The 26,678-nt window shown below is 56.3% G+C and overlaps 2 long non-coding RNA genes across 3 annotated transcripts in view; both read right to left on the bottom strand.

The window, feature by feature from the left end:
• Positions 1-26,678, bottom strand: part of LOC118518124 (uncharacterized) — a 219,991-nt gene that overhangs the window by 107,406 nt on the left and 85,907 nt on the right. The gene's annotated exons all lie outside the window — the stretch shown is intronic.
• LOC118518125 (uncharacterized) lies at positions 11,073-21,073 on the bottom strand. 2 transcript variants are annotated; one of them, XR_013442082.1, is made up of 2 exons: positions 20,886-21,073; positions 11,073-17,293 (listed from the first exon to the last, which is right to left on the bottom strand). It is a non-coding gene; the product is annotated as an uncharacterized LOC118518125 (long non-coding RNA). The 2 variants fall into 2 exon arrangements; XR_013442083.1 differs by lacking the exon at positions 20,886-21,073 and adding an exon at positions 17,693-18,529.

Genomic DNA, 26,678 nt, shown 5'->3' with positions numbered 1-26,678 from the left:
CCAGTTCTCTGGGCCTTGCTTTCCCCATCTGTAACCCCAGAGGGCAGCCCTGATCACCCACGACCTCTTCTAGGTCACTGGGGCAGAAGCCCGGGGGTCCTGGGGTGGCCCTACCAGGGAGAGGAGGTCCTGGGGGTGGGGGAGGGCGGCGGGGTGGCTGGGATCAGGAAGCTGCAGGAGGCCGGGTTGACTCACCGGCCAGCCGGGCTTGGGGGCTGGGCCGCGGCCCCCCACGCGCCCCTCTGGGCCCGGCCCCGTGCCCAAAAGTGCTGTGTCATGCTCTGTCATGTGGCTCCGGGTCATTAATACCCGAGTTCTGGGAAGCTTGGGCCGAGTTCCCGGAAGGGGTCAGTCAGTTCAGTAAACAGATTGGCTGGTTGGTCGTCAGAGCTGAGCCGGGCGGGCCTGCAGCTCAGGAGGCAGGAGGTGGGGACTGGTGGCCACAGGGGACAGGGGAACTGCCCCCATCCCTGTGCAGGGCAGGCACCTCCCAGGGCAGCCTGGCCCAGGCTCTGCAAATGAAAGGGGAAACTGAGGCTCAGAGAGGGCAAGGCACTTGCCAGAGGCCACACAGTGAGTCCAGAGTTCAAACCCAGATTTCTGGACTCGTCAACCAGTGCTCTCGGCGTCTGTCTGACTGAAGGGCAGGAGGCTTTGCATCCTCCTTACCCCCAAATCCTAACCTAGACCAGTTGATTGGATGAAGTCAGAAACACAGGGAAGGCCATTTGGGAAGGAAGCAAGTTTGGAAGGGTATCAGGCTGTCCCCTGGGGTAGGTCCTAGAATAATAACACTTAGCATTTCTTGAGCACCTACTCTATCCTCAGGCACATCAGTACCATGGGGGGTACTACTCTAAATGTCTGACATTAAGTCACTCACTCACTCACTCACTTATTTATTTATTTATTTATTTATTTATTTATTTATTTATAGATTTTATTTATTTATTTGACAGAGAGAGACACAGCGAGAGAGGGAACACAAGCAGGGGGAATGGGAGAGGGAGAAGCAGGCTTCCCGCTGAGCAGGGAGCCCAATGTGGGGCTCGATCCCAGGACCCTGGGATCATGACCTGAGCCGAAGGCAGGCGCTTAACGACTGAGCCACCCAGGTGCCCCTAAGTCACTCATTTAATAGGCAGCCACCTTCACACAAATAATTCCAGCCATCATTTTTAAAGCACCTACTAAGTGCCACACACTGAGCTGGGTGATTGATATGCACCACCGCTTTCGCATGGACCCCATCCAGGCACACACTGTCCTCACCCCCATTTATCAGACGAGGAAACAGAGGCCTGGGAAGGCAGGCAGCTGTGTCATCTGGTGGCAAGAGAGTGGGCTCCAGAGTCAAGTGGCCCTGGGGATGCAGACCCTGGCTCTACCCATTCTATTTGTGTGATGTCACGGAAGTGACTCCACTGCTCAGAGCCTCAGTTTACCCCTCTAATAGGGATGACTCTGGTACTCAGGTCACAGGGAGCTAGACCTGGCGGGAGCACATGAGGGTCATTACAGAGCAGAGGTTAGAACATGGACTTGGGGCTCAGGCAGGTCTGGGTTCCAATCCTACTGTGTGACCTCAGGTAGGGAGCACAACCTCTCTGGGCCTCCGTGTCCTCGGTAAAATGGGCATCATAACACCTCCCCCATGCTGCCGATGGGAGGAAGAGCTGGGCATTCCGCAGGCACTCAACACAGGTGACTTGTTCTGATATTTCACCTAAGGTGACTCCGCTGGGGTGAGGGGAAGCAGCCCTAGGCCACGGATAGAAGGACAAGGCATCCACACTCTCTGCCACCCTTCTGGACCCACGAGCAATTTAAACAGAGGAGGTCAGCTCCTCATTCTTCTTCACACTCTCCGCTCTTGGGCCTGGCTGTGCTGCTGACAGGTCTCAGCTTTGCCCATTGGTTCTTGTAGTGCCTCTTGCGATCGCTAGCCCCAGCCCCGGCTCCCTTGGTCCCGGCCCCCACCGCATGATTCCCACCTTCACATCTGCACACACAGGGCCCTCCACCTGGCATGCCCTCACTTACCCTAACCCATCTGCCTGGTCTATATTTCACCCATCCTTTGCCACTTGGGTTCAAAACCGCCTCCTCCAGGGAGCCTGCCCTGATCCTCCCCGCTGAAAGCACACTCTCTCGGATTCTCTCTAAACCTCACTTACCCCTTTCTATCATTACACATCAGCTATTTTTGCACACGTCACCTCAAATTTTGGCTGCTGTGAGGTGGAAAATTTGCAAGGGAGATTTGGAAAAGAAATGTTTTTGCCTCTAAAACACTTAAAGAAACCTGCTAAATCGAAATGAATAAATCTTTCATTAATCCACTCAAACTTCACAATTCAGTATTAAATTCCTAATACACTATTTGCGAAAATTTTTGTGCCGTTTGAAAACAATCTGCAAACGAGAATGTTCCTTGTTGGGCAAACACTCCCTGGTGTACGTGGGGATTGCCAAGAACCCAAAGTCAGTGGTAAAATAAATGAGCTGCTTGTTGCCAAACAATTTCGGAAGTGAAATTATTAATATTATTAAAGTCCTTTTGTGATTTTTCCAGTCCTGCTTTTGGTCTGGCCTCTTTGTGTATTTCCTGGTAACCCCCCCCCCCATTATCTCCTTCTCTTCCCTCCTGGTTCCATCTCTTCTTATCTCCCTCCTCCTCGAAAATAGTCTTCCATAGTCCCACCTCCACACCCTTGCTCACACTCCCCCACCTCCTGGAATGCCCTCTCCTCTTTTTGAGTCGGCAGCTGACCCTTCTTCAGAGTGGAGTCCAAGCCCCACCTCCGTCCCTGATGGCTCCCAGCCCCGCCTGACCCAGGGGAGGCCGCCCTCCTCGGCAGCAGCTACCCCTCCGATTCTCCTCTGGGGCGCCCCTCATCTGCAAGATGAGAGAGATGGAAGGGGGACAGGGATGTCAAACGCATGGCCCTCGGGACAAATCTGTCTATTCGTAGATTTCCCCAACATTGAAAACTCCAGAAAAGTCCATCCAGATTTATAGCTTCTAGTGGAAAACTGGAAATCCTGGCCTTTCCACATGGCGCCGTTGGGCTGAAACTGAGCGGTGCCCACCCTTGAGACAGGCCTGCCCCTCTTGCCAGCCACGTCACCATCCGCACTGCTTGCCTGGCCCTGGAGTTTGCAATCCTTGCACTGGAGCGGGGGTCCCAAGGCTTCCTTCAGTCCCAGAATCCCTTCTTGAAACACCCTAGGTGGACGGACTCTCTCTCCCTCTCGCTCTTCCAGGTGCAGTCCAACAAATCCTGCTCACCTCACCTTCAAAACAGGCTCAGAATCCAAGGGCTTCTCCTCTCTTCCGTCCCTCCACTCCCTCGCCCTCCCTGGAATGTCTACAGCCTGCTCTCCTCATTCTAAGCTAGAGGGATCCTGTTAGACCAATAGTTCCCAACTGGGGGCGATTTTGCACCCCAGGGCACATTTGACAATGTCTGGAGGTATTTTTAGTTGTCACAACTGGGTGGAGGGAGAAGCGCCGCTGGCTTCCAGTGGGGAGAGGCCAGAGATGCTGCCCGGCCTCCTGCAATGCCCAGGACAGCCCCCACAACCCAGAAGCGCCCAGAGTGGGAAAGCCTGTGTCGGAACCTAAGTCAGACCCTGCCCCTCCTAGGTCACAACCCTCCAGGGGCTCCCACTTCACTTGCAATAAAATCCAAACTCCTTCTCCCAGGCCCCAACAGCCCTGAGTGATCTGGGTCCCGCTGGCCTCCCCCCTGCTCACTGGGCCAGATTGCTCTTCTTATCTTTCCCCAACAATGCAAAATTTTTCCCACCTCAGGGCGTTTGCATCTGCTCTTCCCACCATCTGGAACACTCTGCCCCAGATGTCTGCAGGACCGGTCCCCTCACTTTCCTCCAGCCTCCTGTTCCTTCTGTGACGGGCCATGTGACACTGCAGCCCCTATACTCCTCGTCCCCCTTCGCCCCCTTCGCTGATTTCACCATCCGATACGCTCTTTTACTCATTTGTTTCTTGATTGTCTCCCCTGCTAAAATGTAAGTGCCACAAAGGCAGGGAGTTTGCTTGTTTTGTTCCCTGATGTGCTTGGCACATAATAGATGCTCAATAAATATCTACCAAGGGGTCTGGGTCTACCAGGCCTCCCATGCATTCGAATGTTAGAATTGCAGGGGCTTATGACTGAAAGCCAGGATTCCTTTGTCCTGGAGGGAAGAATTCTCTGTTTCCAGGACTCCATGACCTTGAGCATCCACCGAGGTTCTATTCCAGGCTGGTGCACTGCTGAGGGTCACCCAGGTCCTGGCTTGGAGAGAGAAAGGCCAGAGGGCAAGACAAAAGGGGAGGCAGGGGCTAGGCCAGAAGGTTGGAAGGCTGAGGCCACCGGTGGGGGTGATGGATGATAGGCCCCAGCTTGGGAGACATCCCAGGGCTTCCCAGCATTGGAGATCCTAGTACCCCTCACAGAACATGAGCTGTGCCTGGCGGTGTAGGGGCGGGAAATTCTGGAGAACTCACACAGAAGCTCAGAAAACAAAGGTAGACAATTTGGCCCAGTAAAAAAGCCACATAAAGTGAATTCATCCAGAATTGGGGCCAAAACTTCAAAATAAAGATCCACCTGAAAGAAGTTTGACGAGGACCCTATTTTGCAATGTCTAAAAAAAAAAGGTGAAAGATATATTGATTTTCTCTTCTCCTCACATATAACTATGCAAATTCTTAGGATGAACAAAGTCAATCGAGTGTTGCTGTGTTTAAATATATTTAAACAAAATTGCATGACAGCAGAGTGCAATGTCCTTTTCATTGCATTTGACCAACCCTAAATAATCACAGAGAGAGGCATCTCTGCAAAATTATTCAGTCTGCCCTGCGACTACCACTGGGCCCTGGTCACTGTCCCTAGAACCGGCCCGCCCACTGCAGCGCCTGGAAAGTAGAGGAAGCTGTGGCCCCACCCACCCCAGAATGGACTCCTGCGCCCCACCCCCAACATTTCCAACTTCTGATTCATAAAGTGGCATGGATGCGCCTGATTGGTGCACACCGGTCACATGGCCTTACTCATGCTTGGAGGAGCAGCCCTCAACCCCTCCTTCCCTCTGGCCAGGGTCCTGCCTTCCCCCTGAGCCCCCATTCCTTAGCCCCTCACTGGCTCCTAATGTGGTCCTCCTGAGCTGCTTGTCGGTGGGAGAGATGACTGAAAGCGTGATCCCCAGCCCCACGGTGACCAGGGGCACCCGGGGGGCTGTGGGAGAGCAGGGACACACTCACCATCCAGAACGATGAGGTGAGGAAGAGGGGAGAATGTTCCAGGCAGAGGGAGCTGCTTGGCAAAGGTGTGGAGGGAGAAGGAACTCCAGCCACAGCTGAAGTGTGGGCAGGGCTGACTCTTCTAGAACCTTCTAAACCAGACGTGTCCACAGAGTTGGGTTGTTTGTTGTTTTTAATTTGATTCGTTGGCCAACATTTAAAAATCAGAACTTTTCACATGCGACCTCGGATTTCTGGCTTCTCTTGATAAATTGAAAGATCCGGGCCGAGTGCCGGCCAAGAGGCAGCTGTCCCCTGAGAAGGGCCTGTTCTCTCCAGTTCATGGCAGTCGCCACCCAGCCCACCTCACTCAACATGTCACCTCCCGACCCCGAGATGTCTGAGTTTCTGTTCTAAAGCTAGCCAAGGAGGAATCGGGCCCAGAGAGCTTAAACAACACTTCCAGGGTCACACAGCACACGGATCAGGGCTACCGCCCCGGGACTCAAGACCCCCAGGCCTGCCCCGCACACTGAGCGTCTACCCCCCAGAAGCCCCCCGGACCCCACCTCAGTCCTCCAGGAGCTGCTGACCCTGGCCCCGAGCCCCCGAGGCCCAGGAGGCCGTGCCGTGGGTGCTGGGCAGCAAGCTGGGGAAGGCCCCGTCCTGTTTAGGTTTTGTGGTCTCGTGAGTAACTGAGTGGAAAAAAACAAGCTTGAAAAGATAACAGTTACAACGAAATTAAATCAAATCAGGCTCGTGACTCATTTATGGAGCCGTAAAAACAGAAAACAAAAACAAGCTGGCTCTGGAGAAGGGAGGCCAGGATGAGGAGGGGAGAAGTCGGGGAGGGAAAAACTAAACCAGCAGCGGCGGTGGCGGCCTCCTGGGGCTGTGGATTACCCCAACCATGAGGCCCAGCGCCAGCCCCAGAGTGGCCCGGGCCCAGGGGGCTCCGGAGCCGGGACACCTGAGGCCCAGGGAAGGGGCCGCAGACCCGAGATGCCGGCCAGATGGCTGGTCTTGTCCTCCCAAACACCCCCGTGAGCTGGAAAGCATGAGCGCGCCATTCTACAGACAAGGAAACTGTCACTCAGAGGGACCGAGGGACAAGCCTCAGATCACACGGCCAGGAAGTGGGAGGATGAGATTCAAACCTGGTCTCAAAGCCTCTACGAGAGTCAGTCTTGCCATCTGGAAAACAGGCGCCTGAGTCCCAGGCCTGTTCTGGGAGCTGCCCTGGACGCCTCGGGAGCCCCGAAGGCGAGCCGCCAAGCACGGCTGCCCCTCTCTAGTCTCACTGTCCCATTTGTGCAATAGCAGGGTCACATCAGGCCACGTCGAAGGAAGGCCCAGGAGCTCGGTGGGTCTGACCCAGGGGAGCTTCAAAGCATGGCTCTGCCCATTTCCCATAAGCCTCTGCCCCCCCCGGGGGGGGGGATGTAAGAAGAGCCAGAGGTAGAGCCTGGGGGAGCCCGCCCCACAGCCCTGTGGCTCCCCAGAGGTTGCCCTGACCCAGGGACAAGACGGTGCTGGCAGCGGGGAGCTGGGCCGGGGGGACAAAGCAGGGGCGCAGGGCTGGTGAGAGCAGGATTCGAGGCAGCTGGGAGTGCAGGGGCATTGGGAAGCCATTGCCAAGAATAACACTGTTCACCACATTGGGGAGGGAGTGCTTAGCATGGCCCGGCATGGTGCTGAGCGCTTGACAGTTGTTCATTCATTCATTCAACCACTCTGCAAATCTTTAGTGAGCACCTTCTTGTGCCAGGTGCCATGCTGGGGGATAGGAACGTAACAATGATCATGAGGGACAAAAATGGAGCTGCCGTCCTTGGGGAGGTAGACAAAGAAGCAAAACCATGACGCCTCAGGTAATGGTAAAAGCTACAGAGACAAACTAAGAGAGGAAGGGGGTGTCTGGGGTCAGAGGAAGCCTCTCTGAGCTGTGACGTTTGCACAGAGACCTAAAGGAGGAGTGAGAGCAAGCCACCTTTGGGAAGGTGTAGCAGGCACTGAGAATGGGAAGTGCAAAGGCCCTGGGGTAGGAGCATGCCTGGCACATTTGAGGGATAGCAAGTGGGTCAGTGTGGCAGGGATGGGGTGAACCCTCCCAACAGCCAGCAGGGCGGGTACTTCCACTATCTCCCCTTACAGAAGAGGAAATTGAGGCTCAGAGAGGGGGAAGTGACTTGCCCAGAGTCACACCATCAGGAAATGGCAGCTCAGGGAGCAGAGTACAAGTCAGGCTGTGCGTGGAGGGGGAAGTTTATGTGACAAGGCTGCGTGGCCCAGGGGTGACTCCCAGGCAGCCTGTGTCACCTGCCCGTGTCATAACCACAGATGTGGTGATTGTGTATCCCAACAAACTTACATCCTATCCTCACCAGCCTGGCACTCCTGCTTTCTCTGCCCAACCCCGGGAGCCTCAGCCCTGCACTCATCCTGCCTCCCAGGCCCTCTGAGGTCTAGAGGGCACTGGGTAGCCAAGAACCCAGGGAACTCATTCACGCTAAATTGTGAGTGACTGCTAACAATCCCTGGTTTATCCCTATGCCTGGGTTGACCTTTAACTAGGTCATAGAAGTTTTACAGCCTTGGTTTCCCCATCTGTCAAATAATGGGTCCACTTAGGTGGTCTCCACTAGGAGTTGAAGATTCTTGGGTACACAGAGGGACAGGGCTTCCTGAAGTCACACAGCCAGGGAGTAACAGAACCAGGATGACCCCAGCCTACTGACTGCAGGACAATGCTTTATCCTGGAGCTCAGCCCGCTGTCCTGTCTTCACCAACCTCTCCTCTGCCACCACCCTGAACCCCCTCACTGCTCACAGTCCCAGGCTTTTGCACATGCTATCCCCTTCTTGGGAGTAGCTTTCCCCTGGGCAATCTCCTCCACTCATAAGGGACAAACAGAGCAGGATCAGGATGCAGAGAGAGACAGTATAAAGGAGGTGGAAGATATTGATGCTGGCAAGAGAAGGGGGCTCAGAGAAGGCTGCTCTGAGGGGTGGCATCCACGCTGAGACCTGAAGGGGGTGACGGAGTGAGTCATGTGAATACATGGTAGGTGAGTTTTCCAAGCACAGGGAATAGCATGTGCAAAGGCCCCGGGGTAGAAAGGTCTGAGGCTTATTAGAGGAACAGCAAGGAGGCCATTGGGTTGGGAAGGAATAGCAAGGGGGAGGGTGGGAGGAGATGAAGTCATCAGAGAGGTATAGGGTTTGCCGGGGGAGGGGATTACACAGGGCCTTGAGGACCATGGGGGTGACTTTGGCTTTTACTCTGAGCAAGGTGGGAGCCCTGGGAGGTCTCTGAGCAGGGGACGGACAGGATCTGACTTAGGTCTAAGGGGATCATCACCTCTGGCTGTGTGTGGAGAACAAACTGTAGGCATGAGGTCCCCAGGCTGGTGGCCTGGGCCAGCGCAGGGCAGTGGAGACGGGGTTGGGGGGGGAGGGGGGTGCAATAGCATGTGGTGAGCAATCAGATGTGGGGGCAAGTGAGAACAAAGGGTCAAGGATGACTCCCAGGTTTGGGGGTACACCTGGAGAATGGGGGAGCCAGTAACTGAGACGGCAATAGTTTTGGGAGAGGATCAGGGGTTTTTGTGGGTGAGACTCAGGTCTGGAGTCAGGGGAGATGTCCAGGTTGGAGAGATGCATTTGAAAGTCTCCAGCATTTAGATGAGGGCAAGGATGTGCTCGCTTTGGCAGCACATATACTAGATGAGGGCAAGGACTGTGTCTTTGGCGCCTTGCCCCCCCTCACCTTCCCTCCCCCCAGCACCAGGCTGGCCTGGGGGAGGCGTCAGGGAGCATCTCGGGGACCCTTGAATGAATCCATGAGCACGTGTATTGAATACCTGCCGTGCTTGGGGCCAAGCCAAGCTCTTCCTTTCACAGACTCATTTCTTTCTCGCAACATCCTAAAGGGGTAGATCCCACCGGAGCCCTGTTTACAGAGCTGAGAGTGAAGGAATCTGCCCAAGGTGTCCCCAGCATTGGGGAAATACACTATTGAGTTAATTAATTTGGGAAGGCTGCCCTCAGAGAGGTAGAGCAGGCAACGGGCGGGGCTGTCAGGGGAGCGCCCCCTCCAGGCTTAGCAGCCACTGACCACGATGCTGGGGCTGGGGGGGCCAGAGGTAGCTGAGTCACCAACATCTCAACCTCCAAGCCAGGGGTCTGCTGCAGTGGGTCAAATACACAAAACAGGGAGAGAGACACAGAGTCAGAGAGAGATGGGACAAAGACAGGGACAAAGGGATCCAGGGAGACACAAAGAGAGACGGAACTCGGGAGGGGCTGACTCCTTTCCCAGCCCTCCTTCCCCCAGGACCTCATCACTGACCCCATCATCCTCTCCATCACTACCAACTCCCTCCAGGGAAAGACTGAGCCTTCCCGCAGACAGTACCGGGCTGGAATCCTGGCTCAGGGGCTGCCCACCGGGTGACATTAGACAGGTGACTCCCTCTCCCCATCTGTGAGGCAAGGTTGATGCCACTCGCACAGCGCCCTTGGCTGCCAGAGGAGACGGAGCGGGAGGCATGGGGGGGCTGGTGTCTGGAACCAACAAGCACCCTAGAATGCTAGGTGCCCCCCCTGGGACTGAGGGGGGAGTGAGGACACACTTTCTGAGGTCAGGGCCTGTGTTCCCCAAGGGGTCATTATTCATGTCTTCATTCTTCCACCAAAGATTTATTGAGCCCCTACTGTGTGCCAGGTGCTGTGATGGGCCCAGGGGACACAGATAAGTGAAAAAGGCAAACAAAAGTCCCTCCCCTGGTGGAGCTGACATTCTAGAGGGAGAGACAGACAAGCAACTGACAATTAATGCACATGCACCAGGTAGAGAGAGGGGCAGGGGCGGAAAGAAATCAGGGCATATGGAGAGGAAACGTCCCCCGGAAGGGGGTTCCTTATCACATACTTGCTGAGTACGGGGCACTTTCACCGGATTTATCACACAGAATGTCCCCAGCAATCCAGGACACAGGTCCTCTTCTTGTCCCCATTTCCCAGGTGAGGAAGTAGACTCAGAGAGGTGAAGTGACTTGCCCAAGATCACTTCTTGAAAGGGGCGGAGCCAGAATTTGAATGGGCCCCCAAGCCCTGGGCACAACCAGAAGCATATAATCCAAGGTGGGATGAGTCAATAGCACTCCAGCGAGATACCAGGGCAGGGGCTTGAATGCGGGACCATCAGGCAGAGAACGAGGCTTGTGCCAGAGTCCTCAGCAGACAACAGGCTAAGGACCGAGGGATCTAGGTCCTTGGGCTCCCCGGCAGGGCCCCAGCTCCGGCACCCACCGGCAAGGCCCTAGTTAGGGTGACAGCCACACCCCGGCTCAGCCTCTGGCCCGCGCCGCCTGCTGGGAACACACAGTCCTCAGGACTAGGAGGCTCAAAATAGAAAGCTCGGAACCTGGGTCAGAGCCTGGAATGCCTGGGCAGGCAGGCCGGGACTCCTGGATCAGCCCGTGTACTGCCTGGCCCTGGGGCTGGCAGGGCGACAGAATCATCAGGATTCATTGCTAGGGCCTCGGTCCCATCTGCTCCGCTCCTGAAAGTTTCCGAGGTGCCAGCTCCAGGATCTCAGAAACCCAAGCTCATCTCCTCTCCTGGCTCAATCTCAGACTAGCTGTGTGGCCTTGGGCTGGTCACCTACCCCGAGGGACCTCTGTGTCCTTATCTGCCAAGAACTCGTAGAGTTGTTTGTTCGGTCATTCAGCAAATGTTTGTTGAGCACGGATTACGTTCTGGGCACCGTGCTGGGCGCTGGAGCTACAACAGAGAACAAAGGAGACGAAACTCGTTTTATTTTACTTTTAAGATTTATTTATTTATTTGAGAGAGAGGCGCAAGCGGGGGGAGGGGCAGAGGGCGAGAGAGAATCTCCAGCGGACTCCCCACTGAGCCCGGTGCCTGACCAGGGCTCGATCTCAACGACCACAAGATCATGACCTGAGCCGAAATCAAGAGTCGGACGCTTCACCAACTGAGCCACCCGGGCGCCCCAAAGCAGACAAAAATCTCACGTCCTTGTGGATAAGTAAAATCCGCAGTTGTCAGATGGTGATGAGCATCCCAGGGGAACATAAAGCAGAAAAGGGGGGGTGCAATACTGGGTGGGGGATAGAAGTGGGGGGTCAGAGGAGGCTCCATATGAAGATGACACTTGAGCAGAAACCTGAAGAAAGGGACAGAGGGGGCCCTGTGGACACTTGGGTGAAGAGTGCTCCAGACAGAGGGAACAGCCCATGCAAAGGCCATGAGGCAACATGAGCTTGGACTGTGTCAGAGACCCCGAGGAAGTCAGTATAGCTGGAAGGGTGAGTGAGGAGGAGGAGGAAGAGGAGGTCAGATGATGGGGGACCTTGTGAGTCAAGGGAAGAACTTGAGGACTGATTCTCGAAGCACTCGGGGTACAATTCAGCAGGAGAATAACACGGCTGAGCCATAGTTTTAAAGGACCCCTCTGGCTGAATGTGAGGAGGGAATTTCTGGCGGGGGGGCCTCGATGGAAGCTTCTGTGCCACGGTGGACGGGAGGCAATGGTGGCAGTGGATGCCGATGGAAAGACTTGGAGGCCCCTGTGGGCCTCAGGAGGCCCAGCAGGAAGTTGGTGGTCGGGCAGCCCAGCCCGGGAGGCTGACTGGTTTGTCCAGCCTGAAGCCTACGACCCCCCACCCCCACCCTGTATGGGCCTGTGGCAGCCCCAGGGCTGGGAAACGTGCCTGGAATGTCAGCCATGAGGCCCAGGGGTCGGACAGTGCCCGTGGGACCCGCCAGTGGCCGGGCGAGCACCCCGGCCACAGCCCTGCCCACACATGGAATCTCTTGGGCCCACTGACCAGGGTAAGTGGTAATTACAGGCCCTGGAGCAGCGGGGGAGGGGACCACAAGCCAGAGCCTCCCCCACAGCCACTCCCATTTACTGAGCACCTATTTCATGCTGAGCCCTCACCACACACCATCGCATCCCCTTGGCAGCCCAAACCTGTGCCGCTGGGACCTCCACGTGACCCATCCTGCAGATGAGGAAGCAGACCTGCTGACAGCCCCACAGCAGAAGCCAAGGCACGCAGGCATCGAGATTAGTACCCAGGACCCCAAACCGGGCTGCCAACAAACTGCTGCAGAGACTGGGGAGAGTCAGGAGAAAGTTCTAGAATGTGAGTCCCCTGGGGCTTTCTCTGGGTCTCAGCCCCCTCATCTGTCATTCATTCATTCATTCCCAAGTGTTTACTGGGACCTGCTCTGTACGGACACCGTGCTGGGAGCAGGATGTAGGGCAATGAACAGCACAGACAAAACTCCCCACCCGAGCGATGGTGACATTCCAGTGGAAGAAACCAGTCAAGAAGTCAGATAAATAAGCAGAGCAATTTTTAGAGTAGGCTGTAAGTCCTAGGAAGAAGATGAAACAGCATGAGCCGATGGAAGGGAGGGCTAGCCAGGGAGGGCCTCTCTGAGGGGTGACTTTGGAACCAAGGCCCGACTCACTTCATGGGGAGAGCTGAGGGGAGAGTGCTCTCCAGTCCAGAGGGGACAGCAAGTGCAAAGGCCCTGAGGCAGCAGCATACAGTTATGTTCAGCCATAGGCCAGGGGCCAGTGAGGCTGCAGCTGAGCAGAAAAGGGGAGAGAATGGGTGGGCTGTGGTAGGAGGAGGGAGTGAAGTTAGAAAGGGCTTCAGGACAGGGGAGGTGATCCCCCAGAGCTTTGTGGGCTGCTGTGAGGACTCTGGCTTCCACTCTGAGTGCACTGGGAACGATGAAGCTTCTGAGCAGGGGAGGGACAGGATCTGTCTTGGGTTCTAAGGGAATCCCTCTGGTTTAGAAGGGCAAGAGCGGAGGCAGGGAGATGAAGAGAAGACTGCAAAGGTCCCAATGGGAGAAGGCAGTGCTGGCCCAGGGTGGGATAGTGGAGGTGGACCCTTGGACACTTGGATGAGCTCGCTGATGGCCCAGCCATGGGGCAGCAGAGGGATACCCAGGTCTGGAGCCTGGGCAGCCAAGTGGCTGGGGCTGCCATCACCGTAGTGGGGAAGATCCCAGGTTTGTGGTGGGGGCAGGGGGCTCTTCTGGGCATGAGGTCCCACTCGGGGTAAAAGAGGGGCACCTAGTCCCCCGCACCCCTGCCTCAAGCACAGTATCAGTGAAGGGGGTCCCATGGTCAGATGGCCCCAGAATCTAGGACCCCAGAAATGAGGTGCTGTCGACCTGTGAGAGCCCTGCAGACAGAGCTCCCATGACCAGCCCAACCTCAGCCCAGAGTGAGCAAACTCACTGTTCTTTGCTCTGCTCTGAGCATCCGCCAGACTCCCTAGAATCCTAGAGGGTAGGGGGTTGGGACCGGAACAAGGTTGTATGTGCCTCCCCTGCCAGCCAAACAGGGCTGAGGAGGACTCGTGGCCAGCTCTTCCCTCCACATCTGCGTCCAGCCTGTTCCCTTTTGCCCTCTTCCCCTGCCTACCCTACCACTGGACTCCGGCTGCTCGCTGCCCCCCGCCTGCCCCCGAAGCCTTCAGAGATGGCACGCAGCATCCCTCATGGGACTCACAGCTGGGAACTCGGCTCCAGCCCCCGTGACGCCAAACTCCCCGTCCATCTCATCATCACTTGGTTCTCCGATTCTAAGTTCCTGTTTCACAGATGGAGGAACTGAGGTTCTAAGAGAGGGGGCAGGTTCCCAAGGTCACAGACAAGGCAGTGGCAGTGCCAGGATTTAAACTCAGGTCTGTCTAATTCCAAAGCTCTTAACCCCCACGCAGTACAGATGCTGGCTTAGGTCGGCAAAGACAAGGCTTGGGGCACAAGCGTTCTATTTGGGAGGTGATCCCAGAAACACCAGTGGGAAATGAGGAAGTGAGACAGGAAGGGAGGTGAATAGATCGCCTCTGTGGGCTCAGCATCCTGGAACCTCTGGGAGAAGGAGTAGAACATGCGTCTGCATTGTCCCAGCGCATCTACGCGCCCGTTCCCACCTCCCCTGGCTAGTGTCTCTCACGTCTGCCCCACACTCTGCAGCCTGAGTGACTCAGGACCACAGCCACAAGTGTGCCCTCCCAGGTGGACGCGGAGAGGACCCGGTACTGTGACCATCCCAGAGGCATCTTCCGCCCCTCTCTCTTCCCACGCTGCTTCTGACCCAAAAACAGAAGCCTGAGAAACCAGAGCTGGTACAAATGGGAAAACTGAGGACCAGAGGGGCCACCCACATGCCACGGGCTGCTCGGTGGGAGAGTGGCTGAATGGACCTCCCTTCTGGGCCGCCTGACTTCTGGAACAGTACTGGCCCTGGGTCACAGATGATGACCCGCAGGACGCGGCTGAGCTGTGTGACTACGGGCCGGCCCCTCCGCTTCTCAGAGCCTCAGTGTCCTCCGCTGAAGAAAGGGATCATTAAAACAATACAACAACAAAAAACTACCTCCCGAGATTTTTGTGGGGATTCGCTGGGACACTAGATCTAAAGGGCTTAGAACAGCACAGGGCAAATAGCAGGTGCTTACGTAAATGTCGGTGTTTAGAGGAGGTCATGCCTGGCGCCCAGAAGGCGCGCGGTAAATGGGAGCCTTGTCATTAGAGCTGTCATTGTTGCTTAGGGCCCGAGCCCAGGCCGTCCCCCAACAGGGACACGATGCTGGCTGAGTGACCTCCCAAATTTCCTGGGTCCCCCAGCCTCTTGCTTAAGGCTGCTGAACTTGGGAGAAACAGAGGAGGAGGAGGAAGGGGCCGGGGCCTGGGCCAGGCCTGCTAGCGGTAACTGCGGGCAGTGACCCCGCCTGAGAGGCCCCTATTCACCCGTCCACCCATCCGCCGGAGCCGCCTGCCCATTCCACGCAGGGGACGCCTAGTCTTGCACAAGACAGGAAGAGGGAGGCCCGGGGTGGTGGCGGGTGACGCCAGGACCCCATGTCCACCCGCTGCAGACAGGATGGGCAAGGGAGGCCCCAGCCAGGCTTCCTGTGTGCTGAGTGCACTGGGTAGAAAGGAGAAGTGGTGTCCGGGGTCACAGGGAGATCCAGGCAGTGCCTTCCGCTCCCCGGCCCAACTGCTCCACCCGCTGTCCCTGATGCAGGGCCCAGGGTTCAAATCCCACCTCTGCCATCTCCCAGCTGCGTGACTTTGGACAACGCAGCTCAGGGCCTCTGAGTCCAGGCCCTGCTGGAGAACAGGGAAGCCGTTCCTCCAAGCCTCCCAGCCCCTTGGGGGTATGTCATCACCATGCCCATTTGACTGATGAAGAACCCAAAGCCATAGGCTGTTTTCAAGCAGCATCTATTATACTTGAAGATTTAGGGGCACGATGGGGGAGGACAGCTCTGAGGACCCAGTGCATGCTGGTGACACAACGATGAGGCCAATGTGATCTCCTATCCACAGTCCTGGGCCCACAGCAGGCATTACTAATCAATTATGATTCTCCCTCCGAGGAGTCTAGAACCCTGCTCAAGATAGCTCTCCAGCCACTGTCCAATCAAGCACCTGCGACCCGAGTAAGTAAGGAGAGTATGTCTGCCTGCTCCAGCCCAGCACCAGGCTGGATCAGAGAAACACTCCCAAGAAAGAGGCTGCCTTCTGGCAAGCTACCTTCAGATAGGTCTCTAGAATCAGGTACCCCGAAACAAATCTACTCCTGCCCACCCAGACTCTCAAGGCCCCCGCCTTGGGGACAAACCTGATCTGAAGAAGGCATCTCCCCAGCAGGGTTGCCAAGTGGTATATGAACAGCCCCTAAGGCAGAAGCAGCGTACTGGGGGGACCACAGTGGCAGAGTAACTAAGTAACTGAGAAGAGGCTGGGTCCAGGCTGGGGAGGGGAGGGAGCCAGGAGGGGGACAGGCCAGGTTCCCGGCACGCTGGGGGCTCCACAAGCAGCTCCAGGGAAAATCCAGTGACACAGAGCCCCACGGGGGTGGGGGGGATCGTGTGAAAGGAAAAATGAAACCGAATGCAGAGGGCTGGGCCTCCCGCCAGCCCCTGACCATCCAGCTCTGGTTCACTGCCCCCATCCTGGTCCAAGCCACCATCGCCACTCACCTGGAAACCCGCAGTTGTTTCCAAGCCGCTCTCCCTGCTTCACCCTTGTCCCCACCACAACCTCCCCATGTGGCAGCCGGAGGGATCGAAAGTGTAACCCTGACCAAGTCACTCCCCTGATTCAACCCCCCGGTGACCTCCCATCACATTTAGGATAAAATCCACATGACCGTGCCTGGCCTCCAGCCCTGGACATCTGGCTCCTGCCCCCGCCAACACCACCTCCTTCTTTTCCCATCACTCACCTCCCCAGAAATATAAACATCTTCCTGTTCCTAAAATGAGTCCGCCCGGATTCCCACCTCTGGACCTTTGCTTGCTGTTCCCTCCACCTGTAAAGTTCCCCCCTCTTTTCCCTTGGTGGCCGCGTCTCAATTAGTCAGGTCTCCATAAATGCCACCTCCTCTCAGAGCCCCCCCCAGCCCCTGCCAGGGGGGGTTCCCCTGTTACTCACCCCCCACTGGACCCCTCTGCTTATGTCTCTATAACATGTATCCGTGTCCGGAAGGACCTCCTTATTTGTACGTTTGTCTCTCTCTCTCTCACCGGAATGCCAGCCCCACAAGGGCAAGCATCATGTCCACCCTGGTCACCGCTACGTCCCTAGCACCTGGCACACTGTAGGTGCTCAATAGATGTTTGCTGAAAGAGACTGAGAGGAAACGGCTTCAATCGTGTAGGGGGTTCTCACTGGAATCTTCCGAGGCCATATTCACAGTCCTTCCCCGGGAATGACAGGTCGGTCCCCCTCGGGTGCCAGGTCCCAGCCTGCGCACGCTGCTGGCGAGAATTCTGATATCAGTGGGAAAGATGATCGATTCGTGATGTCTGCCACAGGGCAGGCAGGATGGTGGGGCGTCTGCAGGCATGGATGTCTGGTTTGTTCATTGCTGTCTCTGCAACACTGGGACAAGGCCTGGCACATGGTGGGTGCTCAATAAATATTTGTTGACGGTCAAATACATGGGTTCTTTATCTAATTGGCTTCTCCCTTCAGGAAGAAAAACACCTTTAGTGCATTCAACCAACAACCATCGGCCAGCCATTCAGTGAGGCCCACCGTGTGCTAATCCTGAGAACAAGCAAGAGAGAGGTTCTGATCCTCTAGTTGGAAGGAAGAGGAGGAGGAAGCCCAGCTAATGAGGCTCAATCACAAGGTCACCCAGCTGGGTTCAGCTGACCAGAAAGTTCTTCAAGATCCCAGTCTGTCATGCCTCCCCAGGGCATCCCTAGCCCCCTCCCTGGGGTTCAGGGGATGAGGACAGGCAGCCTCTACTTCCCTTTTGGGGCATGCCACAGGGCTGTGGTTCAACGGAAGCAGGGCCCCTGCCCATCCCAGGCGCCGGCCTCTAAGGGCCTCACCCTCCCCATTCCCAACCCAGACTCTTACTCTTCCCAGCTGACTATGGGGCGTCGGTCCCCCGTTCCTCTTTTCTCTGGGCAGGAGGAAGTGGGTGGGGCCGTGAGAAGATCCAGAGACTCAGTTTCCTCATCTGACAAGTGGGCTCAACTCCTGGCACCTTCAAAAGCTGGTCTTCAGAAGTGGTGGAGATTCAAAGAGACCATTCATGAAAGATGCTGAGCCAGGGCATGCCAGGTAGTCAGGTGAGAAGGCAGAGGCAGGCAGAGGTGCCTCGTGACCCCATCTCCCTGCTCAGACTTTCCCAAGGCTCTCCGTTGCTCTCAGCATAAGACCAGGCTGCCCTCCCTCTGTGGAGCCTGTCCAGGCCAGCCCTCAGCCTTCCCTACTCCCCACTCACCCCTCACCTCACAGCTCCAGCTCCAGGGTCTTTTAGATTCACCTACTCCTCTGTTCTGTCCCATCACAGGGCCTTTGCACTTGCTGTGCCCACTTGCTGGAACATTTGTTCCTTCCTTTCTCATCTACTTGGCCTCTATCACCCTTCAGTTCTCAGCTCGGCAGCTTCTAGGAAGTCTTTCTGACCTCCCCCATCACATCAGCCCTCCTGCCCATTGTAGGCCCTTGTCATTTTGTACTTCTCAGTCACAAATTGCCATTTCTGAGAGTGATTTGGCTAAAATCCATCCCCCATAGTGGACTATGAGCAGCTTGTGGGCAGGGATCATCACCTCCCCAGCACCTGGCACAGAGTAGGTGCTTCATTAACATTTGCTGAATGAATGAATGATAAACACAGAATGAATAGCGCAATGGACACATCATGCCCCCAGACGCCCCCTCTCACATCCTGCTCTGGCCTTGGGCCCTGTGCCACCCCTACCTGCCCAGACCCCCTCCCCCAGGATGGCTGCTTCAGCCACCCCGCTCCTTGTCCCCAAAGGACGACCTCCCTCACCTCTCACAGCCTTATTTTCCTGGATGGAAACCAGAGACATGGACCTCGATCATGGGCTGGGTTCCCCTGAGCCTGGTATTCTAAGGATGGGTCTTGGGGCCACCCTGGAGAAGAGGTCAAGGCCAGGAAGCCCCCATCCCCGATATCAACTAGAATAGCAGCCCCCCCCTTAATTATGTTATACTCAGGGCAGTCACAACTTAGGTACTTTGACAGGAATTCGGTTATACATGCTCAGGAAAAAATAAAAAGACAGCCTCAGAGAGAAAAGAGCCGATTGATGGTGGATATGCCAGGAGGGGGAGGTATGGGTTAGCTGTTCCCCCACGGTCTGAGTCCGCTCAGATGCAATCCTGTTTCCACACCGTGGCCCCCAGAACACAAGCCAGGCCTTCCCTGGGCGGGACCCAACGCAGGAGGGATTGGTGGGCTGAATTTATGGAAACCGTACATCCGCCTCGGTTGGGGAGGGCTGTGTCCTTCCTGTGGAATCCCCAAGGGGAACTTGGCCGTGGTCGATTTCCACCTTACAAGCCAGCTTTAGAGCCTGCACTTGGGAGACGTGGGCCACTGCACTGGGATCTTCTGTTGAACAATGGGTACCACCGCTCAGAAAAAAAGAAAAAAATTAAACCATTGGACAAGATGTCCCCACAGGGAGCACTGAAGGTGGCCTGAAAATTCCTACAGTCCATTCCTACCCAGTATCACCTCCGGGCTCCTGAAGGCCCTGTTGCCCTCTGTTCTGGACAAGGTGGAGGTTCAGAGATCTTCTCCCCACTGCCTGGGACCCTCCCCTGCCCTGAGGTCCGGGCAGCACCCTGGACCCCCAGCCAGGAGTTACCTCCAGACCCAGACATAGTCCCCACGGCCATCTCTGGGAGTTTATGTCGCCAAGCACAGTGTTTTGTGCACCACCCGTGTGCCAGGTCCTGTGCTGAATAAGACTCCAGCTCCTTGCTAGAGCTCACCTTCAGGGTGGGCACACGACACTGAGCAAATGAACACATAAATAGAGGATGACAAGTGTGCAGCAGAAAAATGAATGAGGGCCAGGATGGAGAATGAGGGAAGGGCTGCAGTAGGGGCTGGTCTGGGAGGCCTCTCTGCAGAGCACAGGCCCAAGTGAGGAGAGGGGGCAGGTCACGGAAAGATCCAGAAGAACAGTGTTCCAAGCAGAGGGAACAACAAGGGCAAAGGTGGGGAAAGTGCGGGGGGGAAATCGTGGGGTGTTGTTTAAGGAGTGAACGTCAGCACAGCCAGAGGGAGGGTAGAGGGGCGGGGAGGAGAGGGGCCCATCCTGCAGGGTCCCCTGAGATGGGGAGGACTTGGCTTTCCTGGAGGCAGGTGGGAGCCACAGGAGGGCTCTGAGCAGGGCAGCAGTGTAAATGACTGAGGCTCCAGCAGGACCCCTCAGGAGGTGGTGAGGGCGGACGCAGGGAGGGGTAAGGATGGCGGCAGAGGAGGGGAGGCAGGTCAGATTCTGACACGGTTGGAAGGTAAGGCCGATGCGGTTGGAGAGGGTAGAGTGGAAAACAACTCCAGGGTCCGAGACCTGCTGGGTGGGTGGCAGCGCCATTCTCTGAGCCGGGGAGCGGAGTGGGGCATGGCTGGTTAACTGACACCCGCGTCTCTGGAGGAGGAAGAGGCCGGGCTCAGGCAGTCCAGGAACAAGGGACCCCATGCAGCTGGCTCACCAGGCATGGGCAGGTGAAGGCAGGAGAGGGCTCCACCTCACTTCAAGGGCCATTTGTGAGGCCCAAGGAGGACCAGGCAGGGAGGAAGAGGAGAACCAGAGAACTGGCATCTGGAGGCCTGGGAAGACAGTGCTCACCACCAAGAGAACAAGCCAGAGAAGGTTCGGCACATCCAGGCCTACCGGCGCAGTCTAGAGGGAAAATGAATGTCAGCAAGGACTGGAACTGGTGGCCGGCCTGGCTGTGGCCCCGTCACCCTCAGAGCCATATTTCTTTGGGGGCAACCAGAGAGGCTGAGTCCTGATTGATCTAAGTCAGCCATGGGAACTCTTTTCTGGCTTAAAGGTGGACATGTGACTCCATTGTCACATTGTTACAGGGAAGTCTACTGGGACATTTAGGAAATATTGTCCTGCTTGATAAAAGAGTGAGATTCTGGATGAGAAAAATCTCTTTTCTGCCCACCCCCTTCCCTTCCTAATTAAAATGTGGTTATGTGGGATGTGACATCTGGTGCCACAGCAGCCCCCGGGGCCCATGAAGAAAAGAAAAGTGAAGAGATACCAACCTAGAACCCAGATAGTGGATCCCAGAACAGCCCCATATCCCGACTTCTTGTTCTAAGATTTAATTCAATGTCTTCACTGTTCCAGGCATGGAAGATGGCCTGAGTGGGACAAAAGGAAACTGGGAATGAACCCTGAGACAGGGGAGAAAATAGAGAGGGGGTGGGAATGAGGAGGCTGAAAAAGAGTCTTTTATTTATTTATTTTTAAGATTTTATTTATTCATTTGACAGAGGGGGAGACAGAGGGAGAGCACAAGCAGGGGGAGCTGCAGGCAGAGACAGAGGGAGAAGCAGACTCCCCGCCGGGCAGGGAGCCCGATGCGGAGCTCGATCCGGAGCTCGATCCGGGGACCCTGGGATCATGACCTGAGCCGAAGGCAGATGCTTAACCAACTGAGCCACCCAGGCGCCCCTCAAAAGGAGTCTTTTAGAGAGGATTTCATTTGGGGCAGCAAACTCCTGGGGGAAAAAACAGTATAACCTTACAGACTCTCAAATCTTCACCTAGAAGTCTAGGATGCCGTGGATAGTCACACCTAATGTACAGATGGGGAAACTGAGGCCAGAGGCAGTCAGTAGTGGCCCAAGGCCACACAGCAGAGGCAGACTGGCTCATGCATCCAGCTGTGCTGATTACCTCCCATGATGGTCCTTGGGCCTCTCTGAGCCTTGGCTGCTCATCTGCCAATAGGGATGTGAACGGCAGGTGGCCGTCCCAAGGTGTCGTGAGTCTCAAGGATCCCCGAGGCACTCAGCAAACTGGCTGAGAAGTGGTGAGCACTCAGAACCATCGAGGCACAGGGCCTGGGTGCATGGCAGGCTCCACAGGGCTGAGTTCCTGTGTCTGCAAACAGCGGATGCTCCATGAAGGGTGCGCCTCCTCTATGGGAGGCACACGGCCAATCCTGGGCATACCACTGACCCCTGTAATCTCCAAGAGGCCTCATCCACTCCCCAGCTCCTGGCTCCCCAGGCCCCATGTTCAGTGAGCTACTGTTAGGGAGCACTAACTCCCCACTGTGACCTCACTGCATTCCCTCCACCTCTGCTTGCATGCCTCTTGGGACAGGCAGCTCACTATTCCTCAGAGAGTCCAGGGGCTCCCCCTGACAAAATTCTTTGTCTCTGTGTGGCCCTAGGCAAGTGCCGAGGGCCTCTCCGGGCCTCCTTGTCCATGTGTGTAAAAGGGCATTTACGACAGTCCCGCCTCCCAGGCTGGTGGTGAGGATCCAGGAAGGCCCTAGCTGCATCGTGTGGTCTACTGTCCCGGAGCAGCATGAAGTCTGGTGATTAGCCATTATTGCTCCCCGTGGCTGACCCACCTCCCTCTGGAGCCCTGGGTCTGTCAGGTTTGGGAGTCAAGGTGTCAGGAGTGTCCCTAGGTCCCGACCCAGGAGCTAGAGGAGAGGAAAGGAGTGCTGAGTCTCCCGGCCCACAGCCTAGCCCTGCGGCCCCTGGCTCCGACTCACACCCCACCCGGGGCCACCACCGTCTCTGAGGACCCATTGTTCCTTTCTGGCTCCACTCCAGGGTCCTGGCCCTGCCCAGGCTCCCACTTCCCTCTAGTACCCCCGCCATCCCCAGGGCTCAGGCCTCCCTACAAGAGGGTGCCAGGTGGGGCAGCAACTGAGCCATGGGAACGCAAGTTCGAATCCCTGCTCTGCCACATCCCATCTGTGTGACCTTAGGCACTTCACCTCCCTGTGCCTCGGTTTCCTCATTTGTGAAATGGGGTGACAGGACCTCACAGAGCTGTACTGAGGATTCTATGAGTTTGGGGATGGCAGATTGCCCGGCATGTAGGAAGCCTCAGGGAACATTAGTCCCACTTCCTCTGCTCCCCCAGGCCTAGAGGACAGAGCCAGAAAGAGCAAATGCAGGGGTGGGGAGGGTGCCACTGGCCATGAAGCTGGGGTGCCATGAGCAGAGCACTGGATGAGGAGTCTAAGGCTCCGACCCTGCTGTGTGACCTCTGGCAGGCCGCGGACATCTCTGGGCCCCAGAATGAGGGAAAGAAGAGGCTGGGATCTTCCTCTCTCCGTAGGAAGCGGGGGAAGGGGCGGGGGGCTTGGAGCCAAGTTTTCTTTTCATTTTTTTCTTTTTAGCACAAAGGGCTTGAATGAAAACCAGCTGCAGGGACAGAGAATCCTATTGTGAAGGCACCTGAGATTCCTGGGCCAGCGGAAGGGGCAGCATTCTGGGTGTTGGGCTGGGTAAACAGAAGCCAGGGTATCAGCCAGAGACAGGCAGGGGGCAGCTTGGTTGGGGGTCTCCTACCCCTCCCTCAGGGTGCTAGCCTGGGCATCCAGGGCCCTCCCTCGGGCATCTCCTGCTCAGCCACAGTTTCTATGTGCAGACATGGGTAGACCATCTTGCCCGTTTCCCCATCTGGAAAATGGGTACAATAACAGTACTTTCCCTCTAGGTAGGAGCAGGTATGATGTTAGTCTCAGGGCAGGCTCCTCTGTCAGACAGTCTTGGGTCTGATAGCGGCTCTGCCACTCACTTGTTGTGCGACTTGGGGTAAGCCACTTTAACCTCTCTGTGCCTCAGTTTCCCCAGCTGGGAGATGGAAACACTAACAATACTAGCCTGCTGGGCAGATGAACCGAAATGACTCAACATGGAGCCTGGAGCATGGCAAATAGTAACAGTTATTACTGTTGTTTTTCTTCTTATTGTCACATGAGCTGGACCTGCTGAGGCCCCCCCAGAAGAAAGAAAGCCCTCTTTCTTCTGAGTACTCATTCATCTCAACAGTTCCAACATGTATTTCCTGGGCACCTACTATGGGCGAGTCTTGGTGAAGCCAACATTCTGGGAGAAGAAAGATGTTAAAGTCAGGACTTGCGTGTGAAAGGCTTGCACATAATATAGGTGCTCAGCAATACCATCCACCCAAAACCTGGCCTCCCGTGGCTGCTCCGCGCTGGATTCTTGCTGGGCTCTGGGGACGCAGCCCTCATCTGGCTGAGGGTGGGAGACTGGCACGTGGAAGAGGCAACAGCCTGTGATGGAGGGTGCCCCAGGCGGCCTCAGGAGCCAGAGGAGGTCAAGGTGGGCTTCCTGTAGGAAGCGGTTATGAATAACAATATGTATTGAGTATTATTATGTGCCAGGCACTGTTCTTTTCACAACAACCCTTTGCAGGAGGTTTTCTTCTCACACTCTCATTCTGTGGGTAAGAGTCTGAGACCAGAGAGGTCAAGTAGCCTGCCTGAGGTCACACAGCAAAGACATGATGGAGCTGAAATTCAAACCCCATAGTCTAACTGAGTCCCTGCACTGCTCCCCAGACAGTGCTCTCCAACCTCCACAGGCCTCTGACCTGTTGTCCCCCCTGCCCATCTCCCCTGGCAGAAATCATTTGAAGCCTCATCCTCCTACCCTCCGGGGGTCCTGAAGGCCAGAGCCCTTCACAAAGGGAGGAAGGGGTGGGAGTAGTCGACAGGTGTCGAGAGCACAAACTCCTCAGAGGCAGAGCCTGGCCCTTGTCATCCCAGTGAACAGAAGGAGGGGACAGACATTTTCTGAGGCCTCCCTGCACCCCCGCTCACTTGATTCTCATAATAACTCCCAATGAGGTCAGCACTGGGTAATCCTCATTTCCAGAGGGGAAGCTTGAGGCAAGGAGGCTCGGAGGCCCGTGTGATTCCAGACCCTGCTGAAGAAACGAAGGGGGCAGCTGCCAAAGTGACTCGCGGAGCCTCAGTTTGACCCTTCGTGAATTGGGGATGACCCAGGACCCACCTCTCGGGACTTCGGGGAGGAGCGAGGTGCAAACGGACCTGCTCCCCAGGGGCCTGGCTGGCCGTTCTCACCGCCACTATTATTACTATGGTGCTGCCACGCCCCCGCAGGCCTGTGAACCCCCGTACCTGCAGTTCTTCCTGTAACGAAACCCGCCTGCCCGCGAGACCTCAGCGAGGGGCCCTGATCGCTCACTTAATTATAATCTTTGGGGAAAGGAGAACACCCCCCTCGGGCTGCTGGAAAAGCCACTGGCATGGCTGCAGCCTGTGGGGGGTAACCTGACGCCCCTCGGCCAACCCGGCCCCCAGGTCTTTGTCTCGGTCCTGCCCAGATTACTCTATTTTTCCAACCCCAAACCAGGGCTGGCATGAACTCAATGCTCGGCATTGTCCTGGGACCAGGCCCTCCCAGGGCCTCCGGGGCCAGGCCTCATCCTTCCTCCAGCTGGGGATCCGGCCCCCAGGAGGCGTCTCGGGAAATCAGAAACCCAGCAGGGCCAGCTGGGGCAGCCTCCCGTGTGCCGGGTCCTAGGCTTCTTGCCTGTCACCTCATCAAACCTTCACCACTTCGCTGCAGGGAGGGGCTCGCTGTGTGCCCATTTTCCAGAGGGAGAGACTGAGGCCCGGGGAGTCAGATGCCCACCCTGGTTGATGTAGGTAGAACTGGCAGAGCCCAGGCCAGGCTGAATCAGGATGCCCCCCCCCCCAGAACCGGGTCTGGGTACCCTGGACCTGTAGCTGGAACCACGCATCAGGGGATTTCTAGGGCAGTTATGTCCCTTCAGCGGGAGGTCCTCCGGGGATCTTCACAGGGTAGAGATGGAAGAAAGCTGGATCATGAGGCAGAAGGCATCACGGCTAAGGGCTCAGATTTCCATAGCAGCTGCTCCGGGTTCAAGTCCAGCTCTGGGCCCTGCCTTGCACAAAGCCTTGCTCCTCTCTGAACCCCTCTCTGAAGCTATAAAACTCGGTGGGGAGGGGAATCAGGCCATCAGCTGGGTGAAACACTTAGCAGGTACTAAGTGCTCCATTAATAGGAGCTTACAAACCGGAGCTTAAAAATGGCAAAAGTTATTGGCAGGCACGCAGCAGCTGGGAAAAGAGAACCCAGACAGCAGGAGAGCCCTCCTGCCCCGTGTCACCCACATCCGGGGCCAGAGCTGAACACTGAGCAGCACCACGGGCTACCACGGATGCCCACCCACCACTCCAGGTGGGGCAAACTGGTGACACGCTCTCCTTTGCTCCCTCTAGATCACCACCTCCCCCAGCCTAATCTGTGCCTCGGAGGCTGACCTGGAGGGATGCCACCAACCCTGCCCTGGGCATCCTGTGGGGTTCCCTGAATGGAGGAGATGGGAGGGCTGGGGGAGCCTGACAGCCCCCTCCGTGCTGTGCCCCCAGCCCCCAGGCTGGAGCTGTCCCTCCTGAAGTTCTCAACTCCTGCCAGGGGGGCATCTCCCTGCACCCCATCCCTGCAAACATCTGCTCCCCACTGATGCCGGCCCCACTCTGCACCTTTCCTTTGTTGGTTCCCTTAACCCTGCCCACACCTTCGAAAAGAGTCACTTTATTCAATTTTCCCTGAGGTATCTGGTTTGAGAGGTCTGTTTCCTGCCACACCCCGATGACTACAGATCTGAAATCAATAAGGTAAAATGTTAGGATTTGACTAAGCAGCTGATAGGGACCTGAGGCTCCTTATAACCATCTCCTGTGACGTTCCAGGTGGTTGTGGGCCTTCCTAAAAGAAGAATGAGCAGGGAAACCTGGGTGGCTCAGTCATTAGGCATCTGCCTTTGGCTCCGGTCATGATCCCAGAGTCCTGGGATCGAGCCCCGCATCGGGCTCCCTGCTCCATGGGAAGCCTGCTTCTCCCTCTCCCACTCCCCCTGCTTGTGTTCCCTCTCTCGCTGTGTCTCTCTCTGTCAAATAAATTAATAAAATCTTTAAAAAAAAAGAAGAAGAATGAGCAGAGGAGACAAAGCAGGTTCGGCAGCCCGCCAGGAGGCTCAACCAGGATCTTGGGTGAGGGCCCTGA

This window comes from Halichoerus grypus, chromosome 10 (assembly GCF_964656455.1).
Source record: "Halichoerus grypus chromosome 10, mHalGry1.hap1.1, whole genome shotgun sequence".
Classification (NCBI taxonomy): Eukaryota; Metazoa; Chordata; class Mammalia; order Carnivora; family Phocidae; genus Halichoerus; species Halichoerus grypus.
The sequence above is the reverse complement of the archived record's forward strand: the minus strand, read 5'-3'. Positions and strand labels throughout refer to the sequence as shown.